General features: G+C 38.4%; 1 protein-coding gene across 3 annotated transcripts in view; it reads right to left on the bottom strand.

Annotated features, from left to right (window-relative positions):
- The window catches only part of LOC102164628 (uncharacterized), a 248232-nt gene that overhangs the window by 102106 nt on the left and 123951 nt on the right, over positions 1–22175 (bottom strand). For 2 of the 3 annotated variants that reach the window (XR_014803568.1, XR_014803567.1), the window contains one exon: positions 16079–16188. The gene's annotated coding sequence lies outside the window, so the exon portion shown is untranslated. Of the gene's footprint in view, positions 1–7562; positions 7705–16078; positions 16189–22175 lie in introns of all 3 variants that reach the window. The other variant, XM_084956317.1, reaches the window with a different exon arrangement.

Genomic DNA, 22175 nt, shown 5'->3' with positions numbered 1-22175 from the left:
AACAGTGATCTAGGCATAGTGACTATACAGATAGAATATTTCTACCATTTACTTGGGGAAAACTTATAGTTTGATAGGACGGACCTTCTTCCCTCCCTCTCTCCTTCCCTTGCTTTTTCTTAAACCAAATAAAAATGGACATTAACTTCCTCCAAGGTTTTGTTATGAGGCTGAACCTATTTTCATCAAGTAGCTAAAGTAAGTGGGAATAAGATAAAAAATCCTATCATCCCAAGTAGGTGTATCTCTGACTGGTTTGGTCTTATCTGAGGAGATGGCATATGAGCCTATCTTTATAACATGGGGTGTCTTTGGTGAGAATTTGTTCTGACAGGCAAGGCAGCTGGACACAAGCTGGACCCAGAAATAAAGGTTTGGCCACTAGAGGAGAGAGGTTTGGGACCATCAGCCAGGTTGTCTCCTCCTACGGCCTGATGTCTGAGCCTTGCAGGAAGGGGGTGGGAAGGTAGTGAGTAAAACTTGATAGGGCCACGTGCCGATGGTGTTGTCCATCTCTGGGCCCAAGGACATGCACCTTGGTCCTGTCATTCTAAGAAGGGGTAAACCAAGAATAGAGCCATTCTTTCCAGCAGCCTTGTCATCTTGACATCAGCTCCATGGCATTTGCTGTGGCAGGAGATAGAAGTGCTTGCTAAACATGGTGAGCAATGAAAGGAATGGTAACTAGACTTATCTGTCAGCATGTTAGAAGTGTTCACAGGAAGAATGGTTAGAAACAAAAAGTAGGAAGTATGGGTTACACATAGAACAGGCAAAAATAGTCAAATCTTGGAACATTACCTCAAATCTTCATTGCCATTTTGTTTCTGCACCTTTGAACTATTTTACTTTAAGATCCAGGATGAGCTCTGTAGACTAACTCATCTCAAAATATGAACTATTTTATTTTTAAATTAAATTAAAATTTTCTTTAATTATAAGTAACACATATTAGTTTCAGGTGTATGACATAGTGATTCAATATTTTTATACATTATGAAATGATCACCACTATAAGTCTAGTTACTATTTTTCACCATACAGGTTGTTACAATGTTATTGATAATATTCCCTATGCTCTACATTACATTCCCATGACTTACTTATTTTATAGCTGGAAGTTCCTACTTCTTAATCTCCTTTCGTCCATCCTCCCAACTCTCTCCCCTCTAGTAACTGCCAGTTTGCTCTCTGTATCTATGAGTCTATTTATGTTTTGTTTTGTTTAGATTGCACATATAAATGAAATTATACAGTATTTTTCTCTGACTTATTTCAGTTATCAAATACCCCCCAAGTCCATCCACATTGGTCCAAACGGCAAGGTTTCATTTTTTTTAAGTGGCTGAGTAGTATCCCAGTGTGTGTATAAATGTATACATCTCCTTTATCCATTCATCTATTGATGGACATTTAAGTTGTTTCCCTATCTTGGCTATTGTAAATAGTGCTTCAATGAACATAGGCATGCGTATATCTTTTTTAATTAGTGTTTTTGTTTTCTTTGTGTAAACAACCAGAGATGGAATTGGTGGATCATGTGGTAGTTCTGCTTTTAGTTTTTTTGAGGAATCTCCATACTGTTTTCCATAGTGGTTACACCAATTTACATTCCTACCAATAGTGCAACACCTTTCTCCACATCCTCAGCAGCACTTGTTGTTTCTCGTCTTTTTTGTTTTTGTTTTTGTTTTTTTTTTGACTATGCTGTAGCACGTGAAAATTCCTGGGCTAGGGACTGAACCTGCTGCATAGCAGTGACCTTAACCACAGCAGTGACGATGCCATATCTTTAACCCATTGTACACCAGGGCACTCTTGTTTTTTGTCTTGTTGATGATAGTCATTCTGTTGTGAGGTGATATCTCATGGTAGTTTTGATTTGCATTTCTCTGAAGATTAGTGATGTTGAACACCTTTTCATGTGCCTGTTATCCATCTGTATGTCTTCTTTGGAAAAATGTATATTCAGGTTCTCAGTCCATTTTAAAATAGTGTTGTTTGTTTCTTTGATACTGAATTGTGTGAGCTCTTTTTATATTTTGGATTTTGACCCCTTATCAGATACATAATTTGCAATTTTCAATCTTCTCTTACATTCAGTATGTTGCCTTTTTGTTTTGTTGGTGGTTTCCTTTGCTGAGCAAAAGGTTTTCATTTGATATAGTCCCATTTGCTTTTTTATATTGCCCTGGCCTGAGGAGACATATCTAAAAAAATACTGCTAAGACTGATGTCAAAAAGTTTGCTGCTAAACTTTTCTTCTTGGAGTTTTATGATTTCAGGTGTTTAAGTCTTTAATCAATTTTGAGTTTATTTTTGTATAAGAGGTAACAAAGTTGTTCAATTTCATTGTTTTGCATGTAGCTGTCCAGTTTTCCCAACATCATTTATTGAAGAGATGTCTTTTCCCCATTGTATATTCTTGCCTCCTTTGTCACCAATGAATTAACCATTTGAGTGTGGATTTATTTCTGGGCTCTCTATTCTATTCCATCGGCCCATGTGTCTGTTTTCATGCCAGCACCACACTGTTTTGATTACTATAGCTTTGCAGTATAGTTTGAAATCAGGGAGTGTGATACCTTTAGTTTTGTTCTTCTTTCTCAAGATTGATTTGACTGTTTGGGGTCTTTTGTGATTCCATACAGATTTTAAGATTATTTGTTCTAGTTCTGTGAAAGGAAAAAAACCCTGGTATTTTGATAGGGATTGTGTTGAATCTGTAGATTGCTTTGGGTTGTATGAGCATTTTGATGATATTGATTCTTCCATGAGCACAGTATATTTTTCCATTTATTTGTGCTGTCTTCAGTTTCTTTTATAAGTGTCTTACGGTTTTCAGAGTAAAGATCTTTCTCTCCTTGGTTAAATTTATTCCTAAGTATTTTATTCTTTTTGATGCAGTTGTGAAGGGGTTTTTTTTTTCATTTTTCTTTCTGATAGTTTATTATTAGTACACAGAAATACAACAGATTCCTGTATGCTTTTTTTAAAATAAAATTTTACCTATTTTAAGCTTTTTAAAAAAGAGTTCATTTAAAATTTGTCCATGTTGACATTTTCCTTCCTGAATTTACTGTAAAATTCAAGTCAAGTAACTTGTACAAATGCATCAATATTTTAAAAGCTACCAATCTTACACATGAAAACAGAAGGCTTACATTCTTCAATAATCTTTAATGTAACACACATTCATTATATATGAGCCCTCAAAGGAGAAATTCTTGTTGTCCAGAATTCTAAGTGCTATACAATGGTGGCTTTGGGATAGTTAAATACTACACATATACTTTATAAAATCATCACTGAGTTTAGCAGGTTAACTCTGAAACTCTGAAACCATCATCATGACTTTGTGTCTTTAATAATCTGGACCAAGTTAAAGGAGAGAATTTACTCTGATGTAATAGCCTTGTGGTCAAAGTTTTAAGCAGACACCCTTCTTGAAATCTGACTCTGATGTTGGAATCCTCATTAGTTCTTGGAGAAGCTGACTCATTCTTTGTGGCTGAATTCAAATGTTACCTCCTCTGTGAACTAGTTTCCAATACCTTGAGCAGGGTTAATTGCTCCCATGGAACTTGGTACATGCCTCTATTATGGCACCATTACCACACGGTGTCTTAGCTATGCTTGTGTTTGTTTACACAATAAACTACATGCTCCTTTAGGGGGAGGGGTGGTTCTTGGCATCAGAGGGATTTAATTGATGATTGTGGATAGATAGAGTGTATCTATCATCATAGGTACTATGTTTACAATATAGATAAATGTTGGAGTTCCATTGTGGCTCAGTGGTAACGAACATGACTAGTATCCATGAGGATGTGGGTTTGATCCCTGGCTTCGCTCAGTGGGTTAAGGATCTGGCTTTGCTGTGAGCTGTGATGTAGGTCACAGACATGGCTCATATCATGCATTGCTGTGTCTGTGGTGTAGGCCAGCAGCTTGCAGCTGTAGCTCTGATTTGACCTCTAGCCTGGTAGCTTCCATATGCTGCACCTGCAGCCCTAAAATCTATCAATCAATCTATCTATCTAAATATCTACCTATCTATTGTACAAATAAACACAGAAAAAATGTTCAAGAGACTGTTGCCATGTAGATATAGAACTAAAAAAAAGAAAACCAAGAATTTTAGAGATTGCTATCTTAAAAATCTCATTAATTGGAGAGATTCAAGAAAGGTTAATAATATTTTGAGGTAAATGATTGAGTTAATGAACAAACGAAGATTTTTCTATTATCTAGTGTGTGTTTTCTTTATACCTAATTTACAGCCAGAAGTCAGGGGATGGTAAATGGATGGGTTTGGTATTTATTGATTGACCTCTGACTACAGGTTCTATATTAGAATCATATGGAGTTCATGTTAGATGCAACCATCCTACTGGTTGAGTCTTATCAGCTCCTTTAAAGGCAAATGGGGAAACTGAGTTTTGGAGGTTCAGTAATGTGAACAAAACCACTCCATCTAGTAAGTTGTTAAACCAGAATTCAAACTGAAGTTGGAAGATATTCTTAGTGTATGTCTATACATTTAAAAAAAAAAGGGGAGAACTCATCAGTTATTAAGATAATTCAAGACATCCCTCACCTTGTAGCCCCTACTTTCTTACATTAAATAAATATCTAGGGAAAAGAGTCAGGCAATGGGGCTTGAAATGGACAGTATTTGTGGTGCTTAAGCAAGTGGACTCAGAGTCAGAAACCTAGGTAGAGACCTGGCTCTATCACTTTCTAGTGGTATGAACTTGGGCAAATCATTTAACATCTTTGAGCCTCAGTTTCTCTAACTATAAAATGTAAAAGTAGGTGGAGGGGACTAATCATCATTTGTATTTCACAAAATGTCGTGAGAATGAAATGAGGGAACTCCCTTAGCACTTAGCTGAGGGCTTGGTACACATTAATGCTTTTTTTTTTTTTTTCCCACTGTACAGCAAGGGGATCAAGTTATCCTTACATGTATACATTTTTCCTCCACCTTTTGTTCTGTTGCAATATGAGTATCTAGACATAGTTCTCAATGTTACTCAGCAGGATCTCCTTGTAAATCTATTCTAAGTTGTGTCTGATATGCATTAATGCTTAATGCACTTTAATTATAATTACTCAAATGCTGTTTCTTGCCCAAAGTCAACAGATAATTGCTCATCTTCCTACTTTCTTAATGTTTAGTAGATGCAATCTTAGAGTAAGTGGAAGAGAAGTCCACTGAATCACCTTTGCCCTGTGACCTTCAGCCAAAAATGGGGTTTGGAATCATTTGATAGGAGTTTGGTTCTTAGTTCTGCTTTGTGATCTTGATAAAACAGGTTGCTTAATTTCTCTGAACTCAGTTTTCTTATCTGTTAAGTGACAATCAATACTACATCCACCTTACCAAATTCTTGCCAGGATGATTTGACAAGTGCTAAGATAAAGGGCCTGTGAAAGGACACCTAACCTGGTCTAACAAGAAGGAGAAGAGTCTTCTTGAAGGGAGTGGGGTCCAAGTCCAAAAAGAGAGGTTTGTAAACTGGAACACTTATGCCAGTAATAATTACGCTATCATTTTAATAACATAAGTGTATACAACTGACATTTAAGCTTATTTCAGTCTACATTTCCCATTTTACTGGTTTCACTTTCTGATATAACCTTTGAATTTCATTAAGTCTTTAGGGGGAGGAATACTGTGATTTTTAAAATTTGTGTATGTGCGTTGCTGTTGGACTGTAATTGTCTCCACAATTTGGTCCAGCATTTTCCTGAAGATATTTCTGGTAGAACTTTATTATTCTGCAGTGTTTTCAGTGATCAGCTGTGTAATGTTAGAACCCAGATAAATACAGACTGTGTAATTCTTTCCAGCTTTCATACTGAATAGGTTACTTGCATGAGTGAGTGTGTGTGTGTGTGTGTGTGTGTGTGTGTGTACACGCACGTGCAGATCCATGTATACATCTTGGATTTGATCCTGAGTTATTTCTTGGGTGTAAATAAGACACTGAAAGGCAATGAACTTTTCCAGGTCACTAGGGTTTTCATTAGAATGCTGGACTATAAATAGCTCCCTATTGGTGGAGAGGAAATGATGTCCTATTCCTTCTTCTCCCAGAGGGCTTAGCTACCAGCAACATTCACTTGCAAGTGTCTGGCTCACTGTATGCTGGTGTTGTGTACTAGGTCAAATTTTGGATTAACCTTTTGTGATGAAAAAAAAAATCTACAATGGTGTCTTTGTGAACATTTTGTTTCTTAGGGAAAGCTATTTTACATGGAATTTACCTAGTGCACCACATTAAAATTCTTAGCATAGAATATCTACACAGTGTACAAATTTATTTCCCGAGTTGCTTAAATGTCATCATGTTTGGTTCAAAATAGGGAGTACCTCATTTTGCAAATATGCTTGCCAGAGCTCCTATATAATGGCACCATCTACATAGAAAAGGATCATTGAGCAACTATCTGGTGAATACAAACACAGAGCCAGTCACAGGAGATAACTAAGAAAGACTTCATTCTGTTTTTGCTATCTTTTAAACAAGATTATCTGTTCAAAGAATCTAGAAAATTACCTCTACTGTTTCCAGCTGATTTTGTCTGAACTGCTTCTGTGAGGTCCACTGAACAGGCTGTGCTGGGATGACATAGATTTGTTGGAATAGTAAGATCTACAGCTTGGTTGATCTTAGCAAGTTTTTACCAGACTATAAGCAGCTTGAGGGCACAGACCATATGGCATTTATCTTTGAATCTCTCCTGCATCAGGAATGTAGTAGACATACTCTAAATAGTTATTGAATTGATTTAAATTCAGTTTATTATAAATATCATTTGTAGGCCTTTGAAGAATCAGTGATCAGTGTTTGAAAAATATATTCCTGGATGTTCTTTCTATTTTTTTCATTACATCTGGTTTTAGTTTCCCATGGGGATCCATGTATGTTGTGGAAACATGGATATATATGTTTGTGATAGAAAATTATGGATTGTGACAAGGAAGGCAGCTGCAAAAATTGTTTAACACTTGGTAAATACGGGTAAAATGAATGAAGACCTGTTTGCTTTAACAGAATTCATGTAGATTAAGAGTTTTGGAGAACTGATTTTCTGGCTTTGGTACATTATACAGCTTATCTTACTTTTTTCTTTTGACAGTTTTATTTTTAAGTAAGCCTAAAAAATCTGGCGAGGAGATGCTTGTGTGGGTTTTTGTGTGTGTAAATAAGATATCAATGAAATTTCACACCAATAATATGATGATAATAGCTATCAATTGAGAGCCTAAAATGTGTCAGTCTTTAAGTCAATAACATATTTCATGCATACAAAAACCCCTATGACTTAATCATTATTTCCATTTTTAAAGATTAATAAACCAATGTTCAGAGATGTTTCATAACTTGCTCAAGTTCACACAGTAAATGGCAGAGCTGAGATTCAAACCCCAAACGTTCTGACTGGTAAATTGGTATTCTTCCCCCGAATTGCGCTCAGCACAGCAGGCACCTACGCATGGTGATTCTTAACAGTGTCAAAACATCTTTTTCTTTTGGAACATCACTTGCCTGTAATTATTACCTGTAGAGTCTTTCTTTGAGCCTTCAGACCAGATTAGGGTTTTGTTTGTGTCAAGCAGTAAAATACAATCTCTGCTTCCAGTACTGGCACCGTGTCCTGGGAAGTCAGTAACTGGACAGAATTAAGTCACTTTGAATAAAAGAAAAAATAAATAAAATGAGAGGGTATTTAATGCTTTGTCTTTAACGAAATGCATCTAGTTAAGCAGTCTGAATTCTGAATAGAAGGTAACAAATGAAAAAGTTATTTCACTTTTCAAGCTATGTTGCATTACTATCCTAGAATTTTTGCCTTCAGGCAGTAATGAATAAGCCTGATGGAAGAGCTTCAGATGGAAGAGGTTGAGAAGGGCCTTGTGTTTTATCAGTTGATTTGGGTGCCGAGGTGGTATTTTGACTGGAGAGGGAGCGATGATATAAGGGAAGCATTAGCTAGTTTCTAGCTGATTTACTTTTCTATGTGTACAAGATAATTAAAAAGTTGAATGTGAAATGTGAAAAATTATTTACCTATCTGGCTTTTTGATTCCAGTGCTATTATACTCAAAAACAGGTAAAATAGCAAAAACCAGGTTTGCTGAGTTGGGCATGGGAACACCTATGTTTTTTTCTGTATTAGGTGCTAGGTATAGTGGTGAACAAAGGCAGTGTGGTTCCCACCTTCGTGGAGCTTATAGTCCAGACAAAAAAGACTTAATAATTTCACATAACAATAGGGAGGGTCTTTCAAAGAGATCTCACAGTCAAAGAAAATTCAACAACTTGGTAGGAGAAAAATTGCCTCCAAAAGGCCTCTGGAAGTAGTCCAAGGCAGGAAGTGTTTAGAGGCTCTGTGGGAAGACAAGATAATGTAGAGGAAAAATAAGGGCTCTCAATGAAGTTTTCAACTAGTTAAAGGTAATAGCATCAGAAGGATACTGCCCTGCTCCAACTGGGACTATTTGTGTTATTAAACAATAAAGAGTGCTTGGGCATTAAACACTCTAACTGGAATGGGGACCATAGTGGTTTACTGCCAACTAACTATCTTTTATTCATGGGTGACTTGAGGCTATGAACTCTAGCAGCCAATCACAACCACTTTCTGTGAAGGGGCTCTCATAATAGTTAAAAATATATAATTTATGTATCTTATTGAGGTGAAATTAACATAGATGAAACATTTTAAAAAGAACATTTCAGTAGCATGTAGTATATACATTACGCTGTGCCATCATCATCTCTAGGCCCCTAATATTTTCATCATTCCAAAGAGAATGCCATATGTATTAAGTAATGGTTCCTCATTCTCCCTTCCACTGCCTCTAGTAATGACCAATCTTTGTTCTGTCTCTGTGGATTTACTTATTCTGGATATTTATTATAAATGGAATCACACAATATATGATCTTTTGTGTAGCTTTTTTCACTTAGAAAATTTTTGAGTTCATCCGTGTAGAAGCATATATCAGTACTTCATTTCTGTTCATGGCTGAATAATATTCCATTGAATGTATATGACAGATTAATGGATTCATCCATTAATAGACATTTGGGCTGCTTCTACTTTTAAGTTATTTTAATAGTGCTTCTATGAACACATGTCCATTTGAGCTGCTATAGCAAAATACCACAGACTGGGTTGCTTATAAACAACAGAAATTTATTGCCCTCAGATCTGCAGGCTGGAAGTCTGGGATCAGTTGCCAGCGTGGCTGAGTAAGGGCCCTTTTGGGGGGTCACAGACATGTCGTATCCTCACATGGTAGAAGGGACTACGGAGCTCCATGGAATTTCTTATATAAGAAAACTAATCTCATTCACAAGGGCTCTGCCTTCATGACTACATCATCCCCTAAGGCCCCACCTTCTAACATCTTTGTATTGGGTGTTCAAGTTCTAAGATTTTGGGGGTACATAAATATTCAGACTATACCATATATGTAACTGTACTTGTCTGAACACTTATTTTTGATTTTTGAGTATATGTAGGAGTAAAATTACTGGGTCATTTGATAATTCCATGTTTAACTTTTTCAGGAGCCACCAAATTGTTTTCTATAGTGGCTGAACCATTTCACATTCCCACCAGCAATGTATAAGGGATCCAATTTCTCCACATCCTTGACAACATTTGTTATTATTTTTTTAATAGTTACTCTAAAGGATATGAAGTGGTATCTTGCAGTTTTGATTTACATTTTCCTAATGATAAGTTTCTTTTTGTGTGCTTGTTGACCATATGTATATCTTTTTGGGAGAAATGAGAAATGTCTATTAAGTTTACTTTGCCTATTTTCTTTTATGGCTGCACCCACAGCATATGGAAGTTCCGGGGTCAGGGACTGAATACAAGCTGCAGCTATGATCTGCACTGCAGCTGAGGCAATGCTGATCTGTTAACCCACTGCGTCGGGCTGGGATTGAACCCATGGCTCTGCAGCAACCTGAGATTCTTAACCCACTGTACTACAGCAGGAACTCCTCCTACTTTTTGATAGGGTTGGTTTTGATGTTGTTGTTGAGTTGGCATACTAATTTGGAGCCATGAACTTCAGCTGTTTCATGATGCAAATCCAATATCTACAGTAGTCTTAGAAGTGGAATGTGGACAGAGAGAAGAGAAAGCAAAGAGCAAAGGAGAGGTGGGACTTGGGGTGTGGCTGAAAGGATGCTAATACACAGCCTTGTCTTCCTCAGTAACTTAGAAGTCTGATAACTCAGAAGCAGACATAAGAGCTTTGGCATGGCACTTTGATGGAGATGCATTTCTAGAATCTATGACCTCACCTTATTCTCACTGCCATTGGCTACCTCAAAAATATAAAGCTATCATTTTTAGTGCACTTTGCACACATTACCTTAAACTTTGTAGCCATGCCCAGTTGGTGCTATTATTTTAATTTTACAGATTAAAGGAATAGAGGTTGGGGAGATTGAGTAACTGGTTCAAGATCACAGTTTGAAGGAGGCTGAATGAGTAGGGATTCCATTCTTACAGATTCATGCCCTTTCTCCATTACTCCATGGAGAGCTTATCACTTGTTTATATTATTATATTATTGCTTATCACTTGTTTATATTATTGCACCTACCCTTTTCCCCTTTCTTTAGTATTACCTTCCTCAATCAGTCTCCACACTGCTGATACTGTTTTTTTTTTCTAAAATGTAAATATTATGCCACATCCTTGCTTCAAATTTTTAATGGCTTGTCATCCTTCAAGATCCTTGTCTTTCCTTTCAAGTTGTCATCTCTTGCTTTCTGTATTTATACCCTACCTTATAGTCATGTCAAACTACTCCCAGTTTCTGGAATCTGTCAAGCTGTTTTATAACCTTGTGCTCAAAACAGTGTTGTTTCTTTCTGGGATGCATTAAGACTCTCCTCCCCACTGATATTATCTTATGAACTTTTCCCCATGCCATAAAATGCACAAATATTGGCAAATGAAGTAGTCAGGGGAAAGAGAGGAAGCTGTCATTATTTATGCACCTCACCTTGACTACCTGGAATATCCAAGAGAATCAACTGGAAAACTAACAAGATAGCTTAGTAGTCAGATACAAGATTAAAAAAAAAATCAATAGAATTCCCAATCACCAGTAGTAACTAATTAGAGAATGTAATGGCAAAAGGATTTGATTCACAATAGCTTCAAAAATTATAAGACACCTAGAGACAAACTAAGTAAAAATATGTAAATTGACATTTTTAAAAAGTTCTAAACTGCTACTGACAGATAGAAAAATGATACCTGAATCCATGAAAATGTACTCCATGTTTCTATAAGGAAAGTTTAATGTGGTGGTTATGAGCCTATGGACTGACTTTGTGAGTTATAATGCCATCTCTGCCAAGTCCTTCTGGGTCATCTCAGGAAAGTTGCTTTACTTCTCTAAGGCTTAGCTTCCTTGTTGGTAAAAGGAAAGTAATAATATTAGTTGGCTCATGTATCAAGTATGAAAATTAAATAAAAATGATCTGACTAAATAGAATGATCTATTTAGAGCACTTAGCCCAGTACCAGGCACATAGTAAATACTTATTGATTATCTATTATATTAAAGATGCCAAATATCTTTAAGATTATCTGTGCATTTAATGCAACTCCAGTTGGGCATGTGTTCCTGTGTGATTTGTAGTTTTATTGAGAACTCATCTTTAGAGGATATATTTTTTTTCTTCTTTTGCTTGTTTTGTTTTATATTTTTGCAGTTATATGTCTTCTGAGTTGTAAATAACTTCCAACAGGTAATTTGTTTTTGTTTTCGCCTTTCCTTTTGCCAGCCCTATTTATATCTCGTTCCCCCTCCTTTTTTCCATCCTTCTTTCTTTTACTCTGCTCTTCCTTTTTCTTCCTTCCTTCTTTCCTTTCTCAAGTTCACAAAGATATTCTCCTATATGTTAAATTCTAGAGGTTTTATTGTTTTACCTTCCACATTTAGATTTATAATTCACTTTTAAATAATTTTGGGTTATGGTGGGAGTTAGGTCAAGTTTTATTTGTTTCTTTTTCCAGGTAGATGTCCAGTTGACCTAGAACTCTTTCTTTCTTCCTTCTTTCCTTCCTTCCTTCCTTCCCTCCCTCCCTCCCTCCGTCCCTCCCTCCCTCTCTCTCTCTCTCTTTCTTTCCTTCCTTCCTTCCTTCTGTCTTTCTGTCTGCCTGTCTTCTTTCTTTCTTTTGTTTGTTCGTTCATTCTTTCTTTCTTTCCTTTGTCTTTTTAGGGTCACACCCATGGCATATTGAAGTTCCCAGGCTAGGAGTCAAATTGGAGCTGTAGCCACCAGCCTATACCACAGCTACAGTAATGCTGGATCCTAGCCCACAGCTTATGGCAAGGCTGGATCCTTAACTCACTGAGCAAGGCCAGGGATCTAACCCATGTCCTCATGGATACTAGTTGGGTTCTCTTTTTTTTTTTCTTTGGCTTTTTTAGGGCCACACCTGTAAATGGAGGTTCCCCAGCTAGTGGTTCAATTGGAGCTATAGCTGCCAGCCTACACCACAGCTCATGGCCACACCAGATCCTTAACCCACTGAGCAGGGCCAGGGACCAAACCCACAACCTCATGGTTACTAGTTGGATTCACTTCTGCTGCACTACAGCGGGAACTCCAGAACTATTTCTTGAAAAGGCTGTTCTTTCTCTACTGCTCTGCAGTGTGTCTTGATCTTGATCATATATCCATAAATCTATTTCTGGACTCTCTATTCTGTTCTATTGGTCAATTTGCTGTCCTTATGCCAATACTCTACTGTCTTATGCTAAGTCTTGATAGCTGGTATAATAAGTCTTCCCATCTTGTTCTTCTTCAAGACCGTTTTGGCTATTTTTGGCCTTTTTCTTTTCTATATAATTTTAGAATTGGCTTGAAGTTGCCACATAAGAAAGCTGCTGGGATTCTGAATTGTAACTGCGCAGTCTATGAATCAATTGGAGGAAAACTGACATCTTTACAACACGAAATTTTCTAGTTCTTGAACATGGTACACTCCTCTAGTTATTTAGATCTTCTTTATATTCTTTCAGTAATGTTTTACAGTTTTCTGTGTAGAGGTTTTTATGCTACTTTCTTGCCCTGGGTTCCCTACACACCTGCCTTTAGGGAAGGCTTGAAGTTTCAACTTTACAAGGTGATATTTTTTCTTCTAAGAGTGGTCCTGGGCTATGCTGAGCTTACTCATGACTATTTTGGATTGGCAGACTATGTGTTTCTGATACTTTTTCCTTGACAATCACTCGACAATCCCAGCTTCTTGCAGAAACTCAGTTCTTGCTCCTGACTGCATGAAAATCTCAGGGCTCAGACTCCCGTGCACCTACCTCTAACCAAGACTGATTACTTCCATTCTGACTTTGCAATCCTGTATTTCTGGCACCTGTGGGTTTCCTTTCCTTTTCAGCTTAGCTATGTGTTTAAAACATTATTTTGATCATAGTTGAGAAAGTTCAATCGTTTTGAGTGGGAGAAGGGGGCTCCAATCAGGCTTAGAATGCCACATTTCTGGAAAGCTTCTGCAGTACTACTTGTAACTCTGAAACAAAGGTCCACTTACAGAATACTTAAATAAGTGAATGAAGGAGAGCTAAACATGGAAAGTATCAAAAGGTTTCCATGTCATATTACTAAATGAAAAATTTCACAATAATATGCATAGTATAAAGTAATTTATGTGAGCACGATGCAAAGCAACTCTCCCTTTAAAATATTTATAGCAACAGATTTGGAAATCCACACACAAAACTGTTCTTAGTGCTTTTCCTCTAACATGAGATTGGGGTGGAAAGTGGATGGAGAAAGGAGTCTCTTATGGAGTTTTTCATCTTCTTTTGGATTACGTGATTCGTTTGCTTATCATTTGATTGCAAGTAATACAATTTCTATTACTTGTCTAATTTAATAGTATACCATTTCCCCTCCCCCAGCTTGGGCCCCAAGCCCTTGATGGCCTTCATAGCCTTGCCCTCTCCTCACCTTCTCACTCATCTCACTCATCTGTGCTCCAGTCACCTGGCTGTCTCTCTGTCCCTTGAGAGTGCCATTCTCCTTTTCACTGGATGGCCTTTGCATTCCTATTCTCTCTGCAATGTTCTTCCCTCACCTCTTTGCCTAGGTTGCTGTGACTCATCCTTCAATGGCTCTCAATTTCTACAACACGTCCTTAGGGCAACCTTCCCTGAACCTCAGACCAGGTAATGTTTCCTGCCATATGTTCTCCTAATATCTTATATTTATATTTTACAAACTTTACCACAAGTTTAATTAAATAATTAATTTTGAAAGTCGTTGTCTAATGCCAGACAACTCCAGGGGAACATCAGCTTCATCCTGTCGGGGACTAGGGCTGTCTCATTTGCTGATTAACTCCCAGGGCCTAGCAGAGCATCTTGTACATAACAGGCCCTTGAAACACACTCCTTGAAGGAATCAAGGAATAGGGGAATGAAATTTGGGGGGGAATCTTGAGCATAGATTCTGATTTCTTTAAGTCCTTTCATGGAAACTTAGAGATCAGAGGCTCTCATGCTGGGGAGTATTAATTCCTTTTCTGTTTCTGTTTAGGGTTGATTTGTACATTGCAGGCAATGTCATGCTGCAGTCCTTTATAGTAGGAATGCATTTTGGGAACACCATTCATAAAATGCCTCCTCTAGAATTCCCAGTGCCTGTAGCTCTCTGGAGGTCTCTGGGTCCATAAACAAAGGAGGGACCTAAGAGACCTCTAAGGATTTCAGTAGGAAAGGTAATTATTTCCTGAGCTGAGTGCTGCCCAGGAGACTTTCCTTGTCTCCCTAGGACCCACTTTCTCTATGCTTGTCTCCAGCCTCCCTCCAACTGACATCTTCAACATCAGATGCAAGCTGGTCTCTTGCTGTCTCTCTGGAGTTTCTCTATTGGACAATTTCCTGTCCATGAATCCTCATGACAGTATGCTGAAATTTCATTCCTAGTGTCATCAGGAGTGAAACTAAATTGAACTCTAGAGAATGTGCTTTAATACATAAGAACAGAGCTAAGTAATTGCTATGTTGAGCAGAGAAGGAAATCCGTCACTATAAAACCCATGCTGTAGGACAACTCATTTCCAAGCAAGATCGTAATGGGTGTTATCTAAACAGAATTAAACTTTATAATTTTTTAAAGGACCCATTCATCCATCAGACTAAGAGAAACATTTCATTCCACTTAACTAAAAGGTCAACAGTTTTTGATGTCCCTTTTACATGGCAATATGTTATGCACATACCCATTGGAACTTAATGGATGACATCTATTTAAAGAAGTTCAGCCATGGAAAATCCCGCTGGATGATCCCTAGTGGAAAACCCTTCTTGCTACTCACTCTATAATTGGATGTTATGGCTATCTACACAATTCTTTCCAATGATTTCTAAAAAGGAAAGGCTGCTAGATTGGATGTTCCATTTATTGCCTGTCAAAGGGCAATTTGCAAATGAACATCACCCTCCAGGAAACAGGACTCTTCCATCCTCAGAGAAAAGTGATGATAATTGGACTTTACATATGTTTCCCTTTTTGAGATACAAACCACAGAATTTGTTTATGACTATCTTTAGCATGAACAGGAAACTTAACAATGAAACGCAAATGGAGGGGAATAGAGTTAAAATGTTGTAAAACTCATAGGAAATCTGTTCCAAATGATCCAGCAGCTTTAAAAGTCCATTTTTAAAACATGAGAATGATGCAGCATAGTCGTTTTACTCAGTAGCAGGGAGGGGCATTGCTGTGCCAACCACACTTTCTGGTCCTGTGGCCAGCTGCTCATTTTTTTGTTAGAAAAATAGCTGGGTGGGACCACAGCTACAGTCTCTGGCTGTGGAAAAAGGGCTTCTCTGCGAGCAACTTACAAGTTTGTATTAAAGGTCAAACCAGGAATGCTGGCTCCTTTGAAGCACCCTCACCCTAACCTTAACCTCAACATTAACTTTGTTTTTTAAACAAGATCATTTATGTGAATAGTCTGAGGAGATAGAGTTCTAGGATGTTCACCTTACCCCTTAAGAGCACGCCAAACATTCTTCACCACTCTTGAGTTCCTCTGTGGGTCACATCTGCATTATAGGGTATGCCCATCAATCAGAATAAGCCAGTTATGCTGCTACTGCTGCAAAAAAAAAAAAAAAAAAAAAAAAGCCTAAAATCATCTGGCATTGCTTTAGAAATTGATTGCGGATGGTGAGAAAACATTTTCTGAGTCAGGAAAGATGTTTCACTTTCCTTCTGACCCGGAGACAGACAGTAACAGAGATGGTGGCCGCTCCATCCACTTGGTTCTTGGAGTGAGGAGATAAGCAGTACAGTCCCAGCTGACCTGCGATGCAGATAAGCTTCTGTGATTATTTGCCACCAAAATTTAGTGACATAACTAATGCAGTCTTATAGAGGAATTAATGCATACTCATACAGATGAAATAGATGACCCAGTACTCTAGTCAAGGGCCAAGGAAACCAGGTCTGAGTATATTAGCATGGCGGGCTTACTGATTTATATCTGGCAGACCCATGAAGGACCACTGATTTTCCCATCAACTACTGAGTCTTCAGGATGATGAGCTCATTCTGATCCCATGTGACCCTGAGAATGAATTTGGTCTTTTGTAAAAAGAGCAAAATAACATTTTTTTTTTAAAAAAAACCAAACATGGATAATTGGAGGTAGGGTGATGATTGGTTTGCTGGGGACCAGGATTTCCCAGGACATGGGACTATCAGTAGTAAAACCAGGAAGTCTCAGGTTAACTGGGATGAGTTGGTCACCCTAATTGCTGAGGTGATATCTCCTAGCAACACTTAAGAATTATGCAGCATAAACTCCCATTGCACCTTGTAATTCTTTCCATCATAATATTTATTACATTGTGTTATAAATGACTCAGACTGTGCAGTGTCTATCTGCCCACCAAACCCTGGGCTCCTGAAACCAAGCACTGTTTCTTTTCCATTTTATATTCCCAATAGCTTGTATGTTGCCTGCCACTTCAAAAGAGCACAATAAATATTTACTGAATAGATGAATGAACGCTGTTTCTCTGTTATTTTACATTCCAAAATGTGATTAGTTTTTTTTCTCCTTTGAGGATCAATTCTACCTTGATACTAGTTTAACTACAAAGAAAGGTAGGACTCTTCCCTGACTGCAGCTACATGCTTGCATAAAACTCTCAGTGTGATCCATAGTGTAAAATTACATAAACCCAGCACTGAGCTTCAGCATAAACTGATTCCTTATTAGACTGACTGAATAATTGAATCTCCTTGTTTGGCATTTGTTTAAAGACAGAAGGTCATGGGACAAATGGTGGGTATTTGAGGCTGTGGAAACAGATGTTATAAATTTGGTTTAGCTGTTTCTGGTAACTGGGACTATTGTGACTGAAGACCCAAGATTCCCAAGTCTGCCCTCCACCCTTGGGAATGCAGAACAACATGCCCTACAAACCAGAAGCAGGAGGAAAAGCTCTGGGCATGCCTCACTGATGGACTGCATTCATGCCCAGTTAAGGACAGCAAACAGTGGCCTGAGAAGTTTGCTCTGGAGAACTAGATCCAGGTCTTATCCAGTTGAATATTTTCCTAAGAGGCCTAAGAGGTGTGCTGAGAAAGGGTTTGGTGGTTCTTGACTCTACTTATAGACTAAGTCCTCAGACATCTTTGTTTTCATTAATTATCTATAGTGACTCTCTCTTAAGTGACTAAGCTTTTCTGAGAAGTGATTTAAATTCCAGAAAGAGGCTGAACTTGCAGAAGATAACTGAACTTGCATTAAGAAGACTTGGAAAAAAAATTCCCTATCTCAGTTTCCTCATCTGTAAAATGGGTTTAATAATAGCTACCTTTATTAACTTGTAAGACAGCTTGTGGGGTCAAAGGAAATGAAGTCAGTGAAAACAGTTTGAAGATTCTAAAATGCAGGACAAATATAAGATATGCATTTTCTACCTTTTATGAATCCACCTGATTCTTTCCACCCTATAACAAAGCTTATCTATGTTTGCCTTCTGTTTCAAGATTTCCTTTTGTAAGTCAACTATACTTCAATAAAAAGCAAAGAAAAAAAAACTCTTCCCTTTATTTATCCCAATATTTTCCTCATCATAGGAAGAGAACACTCTGTGCCTTGTATGTGCATTTACTTCATGACAGATGAAGATGCAAGTATCATGATCTTAATTTTATATACAAGTAATAGTTCATAGTGATTGATTTTTTTTTATATAATGATTTTTATTTTTTTCCATTATAGCTGGTTTACAGTGTTCTGTCAATTTTCCACTGTACAGCATGGTGATCCAGTTACACATACATGTATACATTTTTTTTCTCACATTATCATAAGTGACCAGACACAGTCCCCAGTGCTACACAGCAGGATCTCATAGTAATTGATTTTTTTTTTTTTTTTGTCTTTTTGTCTTTTTCTAGAGCCGCACCCACGGTATATAGAGTTCCCAGGCTAGGGATCTAATCAGAGCTACAGCTGCCGGCCTATGCCACAGCCACAGCAACTTGGAATCCAAGCCACGTTTGCGACCCACACCACAGCTCATGGCAATGCCAGATCCTTAACCCACTGATCAAGGCCAGGGATCGAACCCAAAACCTCATGGTTCCTAGTTGGATTCGTTAACCACTGAGCCATGACGGGAACTCCAGTAATTGATTTTGATCATACTTCCTCATCTTTTATCACTCCAGACTGAAATGTATTACTCCTTACTCTGGAAGTCCTCTCCTTTTCTTGGATCTTTGTATTTGTTTTTATTTGGAACTTTCTTGAGATACAACAGCTAATGCTGCATATAATATTCTAGGCACAGGCCCTCCTGGGTTGGGTACCTGGGCAGGATAATGTTTCCAGATGTATTGCCAATACTCATCATGAAACTCAGATTATAATGAGCTGTTTTGGCTGAAGTAGGGCAGTTCCAGTGGAATATCCTCCAGCTATAGCCAGCATCCAGGTGGCCAGGCCTTAAGGAACATGACGTCTTAAAGTCTCTAAAATCCTTTCATTTATTTGTTCAGTATTTTTGGTTTGTTTTAAGTTATTTTATTTTTATCTTTTTATTTTTTATTATAGTATAGTTGATTTACAATGTTGTGCCAATTTCTGCTGTATAGCAAAGTGACTCAGTTGTACATAAATATACATTTTTTTTTCTTTTTTATGGCTGAATCTGTGGCATATGGAAGTTTCCAGGCTAGGAGTCAAATCAAAGCTACAGCTGTAGGCCTACGCCACAGCCATGCCAACAATGGATCCGAGCTACATCTGCAACCTACACTGCAGCTTGTGGCAACACTGTATCCTTAACCCATTGCTTGAGGCCAGGGATCAAACCAGCATTCTTGAGGACACTATGTCGAGTTTTTAACCCACTGGGCCACAATGAGAACTCCACGTTCTTTTTTAAAAAATACTATTTTCTATCGTGGTCTATTCCAGGAGTATGATTCCCTGTGCTAAGGACCTTAAAAGCACTGACTGACCCTGTGCCAATCTCTGTTCTATCTTCTGTGGTAGGATAGAGAATAAAACACCCCAAATCCCTGTCTTCACAGACCATACTGAGCAGTGTGGGGAGACAGATGACAAATACAGAAATGTGTAATATGTCAGGTGGTCAGTGCTATGTGGAAAAAATGAAGTTAGTGAGGGGGAAAGGGGAAGACTGGGCAGAGGGCTGGCCTTTTTATATAGAATGGTCAGTGACATCACTGATAAGGTGACATTTGAGCAGAAACATGAAGGCAGTAAAGGTTACCTCAGGGAAGAACATTCCAGGAAGAGAGAACAGAAAGTACAAAGGTCATGAGGAGGCTATGTGCCATGCTGGAGGAATGCCAGAGTAGTGGGAGCTACGTGAGAGTGGAGGGCACTGGGGAGATGAGATAAAGTCAGAGTTTCAAGGTCAAGGAAGGGCAGATCATGCATGGTCTTATAAGTTCTGAGGAATAACTTTTGGGGGTTTTATCATATGCAGAGAATTGATCTGATCGGACTTATTTTTAGAAATTCCCTCTGTCTACACTGAGGAGAATAGACTATAGGAAAGGAATGACGGAGGCAAGGAGGCCAGTTAGCCAGCAATTGTAATATCAAGTGAGGGATGATGATGGCTTGGATTAGAGTGGTGGTGGAGGTAAGGGCCAAATATCACTGAATCCTGGGTACAGACTGGATATTCCAGAAAGAGGAATCAATGATGACTCCAAGGTTTTCCCCTTGAGAACTTGCAAAAATTGGAATAGAGTTTCCTTTTACTGAAATGAAGAATACTATGGGAGACATGTTTTATATATGTGTACATGTTTGTAGGTGGTAGTAGGGAATTAGGTGTTCTATTTTGTATATTTTAATTCCAAGTAAGAATTTCAAGGAGGCAGTAGACATGAATATGAAGTGTTCAGAGCAGAGGTTGGGGCTGGAGTTAAAATCTGAGGCTAAATGAGATCACCTAGATAGATGGATAAGTCAGTAAGAAAGAGGCCAGAGCCCTGAACCCTGGAGGACTCCAACATAGCATGAGGAGCTGGGGGAGACAAATGGAACCAGGAAAGAGAAGCAGACACTTGAAGACTGTTTTGATGGCTGTGAGGTAGCAGCTACTATAAATATTGGGTTTATATATTGGAGATCTATTCCCAAAGTAGCGGGCCACCAGGGAACATTTATACTTCTGCACCCAGCTACCACACAGGATCATTGTGATGAAGCACATAAAAAGACTTTCTTATCATTAAAAAATTTGCAGGAAGAGTTCCTATTGTGACTCAGCAGGTTAAGAACACAACTAGTATCCATGAGGATGAGGGTTTTGATCCCTGGCCTTGATCAATGGGTTAAGAATCTGGCGTTGCCACAAGCTGTGGCACAGGTCAAAGATGTGGTTTGGATCTTGTGCTGCTGTGGTTGTGGCATAGGCCAGCAGCTGCAGCTTTGATTTGACCCTTAGCCCAGGAACTTCCATATGCTGCAGGTGGGGCCCTAAAGAAAAAAAAAAAAATCTGCAGGAGATTGGCCAAAAATTAGGTTGCATTAGTTTAGATTAAGGAAATTTGCTTAACTGAGCAGAATCAAAGAGATCATATATTCCTAATAATATAAGCATATCTATACTATGATAAAAACAAGGAACTCTTGATATTATGAATATAGAAACCATTAGCAATTGCATTTATAAATTCCCAAGATCAGACACATCAGAATGCATATTAATAAAATCATCTATTCAATACATATAAATAAAGTTTGAGTTTTAGAACTCTTTTTTCCTGATTGCAATTGGTGTTTCATGCTTCAGATCACTCCATAAAAAGCTTATTTAACCCATAATGGATCTCAAGTGTGGATTTAATTGTTCAATTTTCAGTTTTCAACAAGGTTAAGAGTTTTCTTTGATAGCAACTCTGGACAGCAGCAACTACCTCATCCAATGAACAGTCAAAGCCATCTGTGCAAGAGGGGTGAATTATTAATAGACCAAAAAATATTCTTCTTTTATCCTGTGGATCCCTGCACCCCTGTCCCCAATCCTGCCACCATCCTATCTCTAATTTGGCCTCCTAGCGGGTAGGTCTCTGGTTTCCAAGGGGAGGTGAAACCAGATAACAAAGGCATCAAATTCTTGGTTAAGCTAGAAAAGTCTTGATCTTTGTATTGAGACTGAAAGATTGAAAACAATAATAGCAGAGATAAGGCTTCTTTTGGCAGGATCAAGAAAGAGGGAATTGGAGAGAGAACAGGGGCTGAGACACTGATGAGAGGCTGAGAAGCGCCTCACCTGCATGCCTACCTCATTATTTCCAAAGATGTGAGGGGGGAAAAATGTGACTTCCCCAAACATCACATGTGGTCAAGCCCAACCTCTAAGTCCTAGAAAGAGCTCATTGTTTCCTATAACTTAGTTTCAGAGGAAGGACTCTGGGACAGGTCTATCACCAATGAGGCCACCAGAGATGTCCACTAGAGGTGGGGGGCTAGGGAGGGAATGAGGGCCTCGGTGGGAGAAGCACTGTGGCTTTGGCAGGGCAGTAGCATGGGCTGAGGCTGGCCCTGTTTGGGAGAGGCTGCTGCATTTGGTGGGCCTA

This window comes from Sus scrofa, chromosome 5, assembly GCF_054392235.1.
Source record: "Sus scrofa isolate SSC_HxYL_T2T_F1_AM1 chromosome 5, Sscrofa_HxYL_maternal_Yorkshire_Landrace_v2.0, whole genome shotgun sequence".
In the NCBI taxonomy this organism is placed as follows: domain Eukaryota; kingdom Metazoa; phylum Chordata; class Mammalia; order Artiodactyla; family Suidae; genus Sus; species Sus scrofa.
Note: the sequence above shows the minus strand (reverse complement) of the source record. Positions and strands in the feature narration are given on the sequence as shown.